The sequence below is a fragment of the Callithrix jacchus genome, chromosome 5 (assembly GCF_049354715.1).
Source record: "Callithrix jacchus isolate 240 chromosome 5, calJac240_pri, whole genome shotgun sequence".
NCBI lineage: Eukaryota > Metazoa > Chordata > Mammalia > Primates > Cebidae > Callithrix > Callithrix jacchus.
The window spans coordinates 63,941,294-63,949,709 of record NC_133506.1 but is presented as its reverse complement, the minus strand read 5'-3'; positions in this window follow the sequence as shown (position 1 = coordinate 63,949,709).

Genomic DNA, 8,416 nt, shown 5'->3' with positions numbered 1-8,416 from the left:
AAAAGATAAGTAAAAGTGCACCCCATAGAATCATAATCCCCAGGGGTCAGGAGGATGGCACCTGGCGTTCCACAGAAAGGACACACAGCATTTTCTTTTGCCCATTTCCAAACCTTGGACAATATTGCCCTTGACTGTGTTGGTGAACTTCTTTTTTCGTTTCTTTGGAGACGAATCTCACTCTGTCACTCAGGCTGGAGTGCAGTGGTGCAGTCACGGCTTACTGCAGCCTCCACCTCCTGTGGTCAGGCCATCTTCCCACCTCAACCTCCCAAGCAGCTGGGACCAGAGGCACATGCCATGACTCCCAGCTTATCTGTGGGATTTTGGTATTTTTTTTTTTTAACGATGGAGCCTTGCCTCTGTCAACCAGTCTGGAGTGCCGTGGTGCAATCTCGGCTCACTGTAACCTCCACCTCCTGGGTTCAAGCCATTCTCCTGCCTCAGCCTCCTGAGTAGCTGGGACTACAGGCACGTACCACAACACCACACTTATTTATGTATTTTTAGTAGAGATGGGGTTTCACCATATTGGTCAGGCTTGCTTGAACTCCTGACCTCAGGTGATCTGTCCGCCTCAGACTCCCAAAGAGCAGGGATTACAGGTGTGAGCCACCACGACCGGCTGAGTTAATTTTATTTTATTTTTGTAGAGACAGGATCTCACTATGTTGTCCAGGCTGGTCTCGAACTCCTGGGCTCAAGTTTTTAACTCCCAAAAGGCTGGGGTAATAGGCATGAGCCATCAAGTCTGGCTCTATCTGTAACCCTCTGAAGCTCTATCTGTAACCTCCTGCTCTCTGGCAGGATTCATATTTTTGTTCACTGCTGAGGGAACGTCACCCCTTCTGACTACACTTCGTTTGGTCGCTGAAGGGTCTCTGAATCTTTTTCAGCTTTCAGTCTGGTTCCTAGATCACCATCCTCTTTAATGCATCTCCCATTCATCCTCCACGCTCAGCTCGGGCATCACCTTCTCTGACTTGGATCATGGATTCTTCCAGAAAGGAAAGGAATTCTCGTGCTTCTGAGGCTGGACAGATCGATGGTAACAAACATGAGCTCAGCCTAAGGCCTAGGGATTCAAATGCGTTGCTCCTACAGATAATTTTTTTTTTTTTAGCCTATAGATGGTGGTGCTACAGCAAGGCAGGCCCAGAGCTATCAGACCAAGGACTCCCTGCAGAAAATGAAACAGTTCAGATCAGAGAAGTAAATCATGAGGTCAGTGAGACTGACCGTCACTCCCCTCCTCCGTCCCTGTTAAAATGTTCTAGAAAACGGCTGGGGCATGCATGAGTCAAAGGGAATCCTCATGTGAGAGAAGGCTTTCATGGAAAACTGAGAGCTAAAGAATGAATAGGAATGAGGCTGGGTGTGGTGGCTCACGCCTGTCATCCCAGCACTTTGGGGGGCCGAGGCACGTGGATCACCTGAGGTCAGGAGATGGAGGCCATCCTGGCTAACACAGTGAAACCCTATCTCTAGTAAAAACACAAAAAAATAGCGGGGCACACTGGCACCCACCTGTAGTCCCAGCTACTTGGGAGGCTGAGGCAGGAGAATTGCTTGAACCCAGGAGGCGGAGGTTGCAGTGAGCTGAGACTGTGCCACTGCAATCCAGCCTCCGCAACAGAGCATCTAAAAAAAAAAGAAAGAAAGAAAGAAAAGAATAAATAGGACTTAATGAAAATTAATTAGAAGGGAGTATCGCCCATGCAAGCAGGCACTGGAACAGGAAGCAAACTGAGCCCAGTTCTTGCCTCTCTCTAGCAGAAGTAGGAATTCCCATTTGGAAAAGCTCATCTCATCAGCTACACAGACTGGTTTGGAGGGAGCCGGAGGAGAGGGCTTAGAGACAACACTACAGCTCACTGCGGCTACACGGGTGAGAGCTCACAGTAGTGCCACCCTGGCAGACCGCTGTGGATGTGGAGGAAACAGAGCGGATGCCTGAGATGTTCAGTTGGTAAAACACAGAAACTGACAAAGTCAGCCAGCACAGTGGCTCATGCCTGTAATCTCAGCACTTTGGGAGGCCGAGGCAGGTGGATCACCTGAGGGCAGGAGTTTAAGACCGGGCTTGGACAACGTGGTGAAACCCCATCTCTACCAAAAATACAAAAATTAGCCAGGTGCGATGGCCTCCACCTGTAATCCCAGCTACTCAGGAGACAGGAGACTCGCTTGAATCTGGTAGGTAGAGATTGCAGTGAGCCAAGATCACACCACTTCACTCCAGCCTGGGCCTCAAAAAAAAAAAAAATCCAGGATTTTTTTTCTTTCTTTCATCTTTCCTTAAACAAGCATGAACCCACTATCCAAACCAAGACGTTGAACAAAACCAACCACCTCATCGTCCTGTGTGCCCCTCCCTTCCCCCTTCCCCCATTCCCTGGCCCCCACCAAGAGGTCTCCACTGTCCCCATCCTAAAGTTTGCACTTTTTATCATATTGTAAAATATTGCAGTATCATAAATACATGTATGTTAAACAGACTTCCTTTTTTTTTTTTTTTTCTGGAGACAGAGTTTCGCTTTGGCACCCAGGCTAGAGTGCAGTGGCACAATCTCTGCTCATTGCAACCTTCACTTCCCAGGTTCAAGCAATCCTCCTGCCTTAGCCTCCCGAATAGCTGGGATTACAGGCACACGCTGCCCTGCCTGGCTAAATTTTTGTATTTTAGTAGAGATGGGGTTTCACTGTGTTGCCCAGGCTGGTCTTGAACTCCTGAGCTCCGGCAATTCACCCACCTCAACCTCCCAAAGTGCTGGGATTACAGGCTGAGCCACTGCGCCTGGCCCTTTTTTAAATGTAATATTTCTTCCAAGGTCATCCATGTTGTGGCAGCATAGTCCATCCTTTCCCTGATGTATAATATTCCACATGTGACTACATCACTGAGTGGTTCTGGCTTTTTGCTACTATGAGCTTTGCTGATATGAACATTCTTGTCAGCTTCTCATGTCCATATGCGAGAATTTCACGTGTGTATGTGTGTGTGTGTATTTTTTCTTAAACATTCAGTTGGTACCAAGCTTCGGTATATCTTAAGGACTAGAAGTCCCAAAGATTCTCCCATCCTCAGTACCTTGGCCTTGCCTTCCAATCAGCTCCTGTCACTGTAGCAGGATGTTTGCCGCAGACCCCAGCAGCATCCGAATGCAATGGTGCCCAGCAGCAGGAGAGGAAAATGTCTCCTCTTTCCTTTACCACAGAGCAAACCTTCCCCAGGAGGTGCCAGGAGATGTTCTTGAACCCTTGTTGGCCAGGAGTAGGTAACAGGTTCCTTCTCAAACACATCACTGATACAGAGATGGGATGACTGTAATGGCTCAGACCAATAGGGATTCTCTCGAGAGGTCACCAGGCAGGCTGCAGGTGACCAGAACAAGACCAGAGCTCTGCAGGAAGGGGGCAAAAAGTGGGTGAGCACCTGCAGCCACTGGTGTCTGCTCCATCTTCATGCCCCGCCATTCACATCCGCATGCAGAAACCTTTTTCCTGCAAACACCTGTGACCCTGCATTCACCTCCTCATGCAGAGAACTTCCTTCTGTAATCACCTGTGACTCTGCCATTCACCTCCACATGCAGAGAGCTTCCTCCTGCAAACACCTGTGACTGCATTCACCTCCACATGCAGAGAGCTTCCTCCTGCAAACACCTGTGACTGCATTCACCTCCACATGCAGAGAGCTTCCTCCTGCAAACACCTGTGACTCTGCCATTCACCTCCACATGCAGAGAGCTTCCTCCTGCAAACACCTGTGACTGCATTCACCTCCACATGCAGAGAGCTTCCTCCTGCAAACACCTGTGACTCTGCATTCATCTCCTCATGCAGAAAGATTCCTCCTCCAAATACATGTGACTCTGCCATTCACCTCCACATGCAGAGAGCTTCCTCCTGCAAACACCTGTGACTGCATTCACCTCCACATGCAGAGAGCTTCCTCCTGCAAACACCTGTGACTGCATTCACCTCCACATGCAGAGAGCTTCCTCCTGCAAACACCTGTGACTGCATTCACCTCCACATGCAGAGAACTTCCTCCTGCAAACACCTGTGACTGCATTCACCTCCACATGCAGAGAGCTTCCTCCTGCAAACACCTGTGACTCTGCCATTCACCTCCACATGCAGAGAGCTTCCTCCTGCAAACACCTGTGACTGCATTCACCTCCACATGCAGAGAGCTTCCTCCTGAAAACACCTGTGACTCTGCATTCATCTCCTCATGCAGAAAGCTTCCTCCTCCAAATACCTGTGACTCTGCCATTCACCTCCACATGCAGAGAGCTTCCTCCTGCAAACACCTGTGACTGCATTCACCTCCACATGCAGAGAGCTTCCTCCTGCAAACACCTGTGACTGCATTCACCTCCACATGCAGAGAGCTTCCTCCTGCAAACACCTGTCACTCTGCATTCATCTCCTCATGCAGAGAGCATCCTCCTGCAAACACCTGTGACTGCATTCACCTCCACATGCAGAGAGCTTCCTCCTGCAAACACCTGTGACTCTGCCATTCACCTCCACATGCAGAGAGCTTCCTCCTGCAAACACCTGTGACTGCATTCACCTCCACATGCAGAGAGCTTCCTCCTGCAAACACCTGTGACTCTGCATTCATCTCCTCATGCAGAGAGCTTCCTCCTGCAAACACCTGTGACTGCATTCACCTCCACATGCAGAGAGCTTCCTCCTGCAAACACCTGTGACTGCATTCACCTCCACATGCAGAGAGCTTCCTCCTGCAAACACATGTGACTCTGCCATTCACCTCCACATGCAGAGAGCTTCCTCCTGCAAACACCTGTGACTGCATTCACCTCCACATGCAGAGAGCTTCCTCCTGCAAACACCTGTGACTCGGCATTCATCTCCTCATGCAGAGAGCTTCCTCCTGCAAACACCTGTGACTGCATTCACCTCCACATGCAGAGAGCTTCCTCCTGCAAACACCTGTGACTGCACTCACCTCCACATGCAGAGAGCTTCCTCCTGCAAACACCTGTGACTCTGCCATTCACCTCCACATGCAGAGAGCTTCCTCCTGCAAACACCTGTGACTGCATTCACCTCCACATGCAGAGAGCTTCCTCCTGCAAACACCTGTGACTCTGCCATTCACCTCCACATGCAGAGAGCTTCCTCCTGCAAACACCTGTGAATGCATTCACCTCCACATGCAGAGAGCTTCCTCCTGCAAACACCTGTGACTCTGCCATTCACCTCCACATGCAGAGAGCTTCCTCCTGCAAACACCTGTGACTGCATTCACCTCCACATGCAGAGAGCTTCCTCCTGCAAACACCTGTGACTCTGCCATTCACCTCCACATGCAGAGAGCTTCCTCCTGCAAACACCTGTGACTGCATTCACCTCCACATGCAGAGAGCTTCCTCCTGCAAACACCTGTGACTGCATTCACCTCCACATGCAGAGAGCTTCCTCCTGCAAACACCTGTGACTGCATTCACCTCCACATGCAGAGAGCTTCCTCCTGCAAACACCTGTGACTCTGCCATTCACCTCCACATGCAGAGAGCATCCTCCTGCAAACACCTGTGACTCTGCCATTCACCTCCACATGCAGAGAGCATCCTCCTGCAAACACCTGTGACTCTGCCATTCACCTCCACATGCAGAGAGCTTCCTCCTGCAAACACCTGTGACTCTGCATTCATCTTCTCATGCAGAGAGCTTCCTCCTGCAAACACCTGTGACTCTGCCATTCACCTCCACATGGAGAGAGCTTCCTCCTGCAAACACCTGTGACTGCATTCACCTCCACATGCAGAGAGCTTTCTCCTGCAAACACCTGTGAATGCATTCACCTCCACATGCAGAGAGCTTCCTCCTGCAAACACCTGTGACTCTGCCATTCACCTCCACATGCAGAGAGCTTCCTCCTGCAAACACCTGTGACTGCATTCACCTCCACATGCAGAGAGCTTCCTCCTGCAAACACCTGTGACTCTGCCATTTACCTCCACATGCAGAGAGCTTCCTCCTGCAAACACCTGTGACTGCATTCACCTCCACATGCAGAGAGCTTCCTCCTGCAAACACCTGTGACTGCATTCACCTCCACATGCAGAGAGCTTCCTCCTGCAAACACCTGTGACTGCATTCACCTACACATGCAGAGAGCTTCCTCCTGCAAACACCTGTGACTTTGCCATTCACCTCCACATGCAGAGAGCTTCCTCCTGCAAACACCTGTGACTGCATTCACCTCCACATGCAGAGAGCTTCCTCCTGCAAACACCTGTGACTCTGCCATTCACCTCCACATGCAGACAGCTTCCTCCTGCAAACACCTGTGACTCTGCCATTCACCTCCACATGCAGAGAGCTTCCTCCTGCAAACACCTGTGACTCTGCATTCATCTCCTCATGCTGAGAGCTTCCTCCTGCAAACACCTGTGACTACATTCACCTCCACATGCAGAGAGCTTCCTCCTGCAAACACCTGTGACTCTGCCTTTCACCTCCACATGCAGAGAGCTTCCTCCTGCAAACACCTGTGACTGCATTCACCTCCACATGCAGAGTGCTTCCTCCTGCAAACACCTGTGACTCTGCCATTCACCTCCACATGCAGAGAGCTTCCTCCTGCAAACACCTGTGGCTCTGCGATTCACCTCCACATGCAGAGAGCTTCCTCCTGCAAACACCTGTGACTCTGCATTCATCTCCTCATGCAGAGAGCTTCCTCCTGCAAACACCTGTGACTCTGCCATTCACCTCCACATGCAGAGAGCTTCCTCCTGCAAACACCTGTGACTGCATTCACCTCCACATGCAGAGAGCTTCCTCCTGCAAACACCTGTGACTGCATTCACCTCCACATGCAGAGAGCTTCCTCCTGCAAACACCTGTGACTCTGCCATTCACCTCCACATGCAGAGAGCTTCCTCCTGCAAACACCTGTGACTGCATTCACGTCCACATGCAGAGAGCTTCCTCCTGCTAACACCTGTGACTCTGCCATTCACCTCCACATGCAGAGAGCTTCCTCCTGCAAACACCTGTGACTGCATTCACCTCCACATGCAGAGAGCTTCCTCCTGCAAACACCTGTGACTCTGCCATTCACCTCCACATGCAGAGAGCTTCCTCCTGCAAACACCTGTGACTGCATTCACCTCCACATGCAGAGAGCTTCCTCCTGCAAACACCTGTGACTGCATTCACCTCCACATGCAGAGAGCTTCCTCCTGCAAACACCTGTGACTCTGCCATTCACCTCCACATGCAGAGAGCTTCCTCCTGCAAACACCTGTGACTGCATTCACCTCCACATGCAGAGAGCTTCCTCCTGCAAACACCTGTGACTCGGCATTCATCTCCTCATGCAGAGAGCTTCCTCCTGCAAACACCTGTGACTCTGCCATTCACCTCCACATGCAGAGAGCTTCCTCCTGCAAACACCTGTGGCTCTGCCATTCACCGTCACATGCAGAGAGCTTCCTCCTGCAAACACCTGTGACTCTGCATTCATCTCCTCATGCAGAGAGCTTCCTACTGCAAACACCTGTGACTCTGCCATTCACCTCCACATGCAGAGAGCTTCCTTTTGCAAACACCTGTGACTGCATTCACCTCCACATGCGGAGAGCTTCCTCCTGCAAACACCTGTGACTCTGCATTCATCTCCTCATGCGGAGAGCTTCCTCCTGCAAACACCTGTGACTGCAGTCACCTTCACATGCAGAGAGCTTCCTCCTGCAAACACCTGTGACTGCATTCACCTCCACATGCAGAGAGCTTCCTCCTGCAAACACCTGTGACTCTGCCATTCACCTCCACATGCAGAGAGCTTCCTCCTGAAAACACCTGTGACTGCATTCACCTCCACATGCATCGAGCTTCCTCCTGCAAACACCTGTGACTCTGCATTCATCTCCTCATGCAGAGAGCTTCCTCCTGCAAACACCTGTGACTGCATTCACCTCCACATGCAGAGAGCTTCCTCCTGCAAACACCTGTGACTGCATTCACCTCCACATGCAGAGAGCTTCCTCCTGCAAACACCTGTGACTCTGCCATTCACCTCCACATGCAGAGAGCTTCCTCCTGCAAACACCTGTGACTGCATTCACCTCCACATGCAGAGAGCTTCCTCCTGCAAACACCTGTGACTGCATTCACCTCCACATGCAGAGAGCTTCCTCCTGCAAACACCTGTGACTCTGCCATTCACCTCCACATGCAGAGAGCTTCCTCCTGCAAACACCTGTGACTGCATTCACCTCCACATGCAGAGAGCTTCCTCCTGCAAACACCTGTGACTCTGCCATTCACCTCCACATGCAGAGAGCTTCCTCCTGCAAACACCTGTGACTGCATTCACCTCAACATGCAGAGAGCTTCCTCCTGCAAACACCTGTGTCTCTGCCATTCA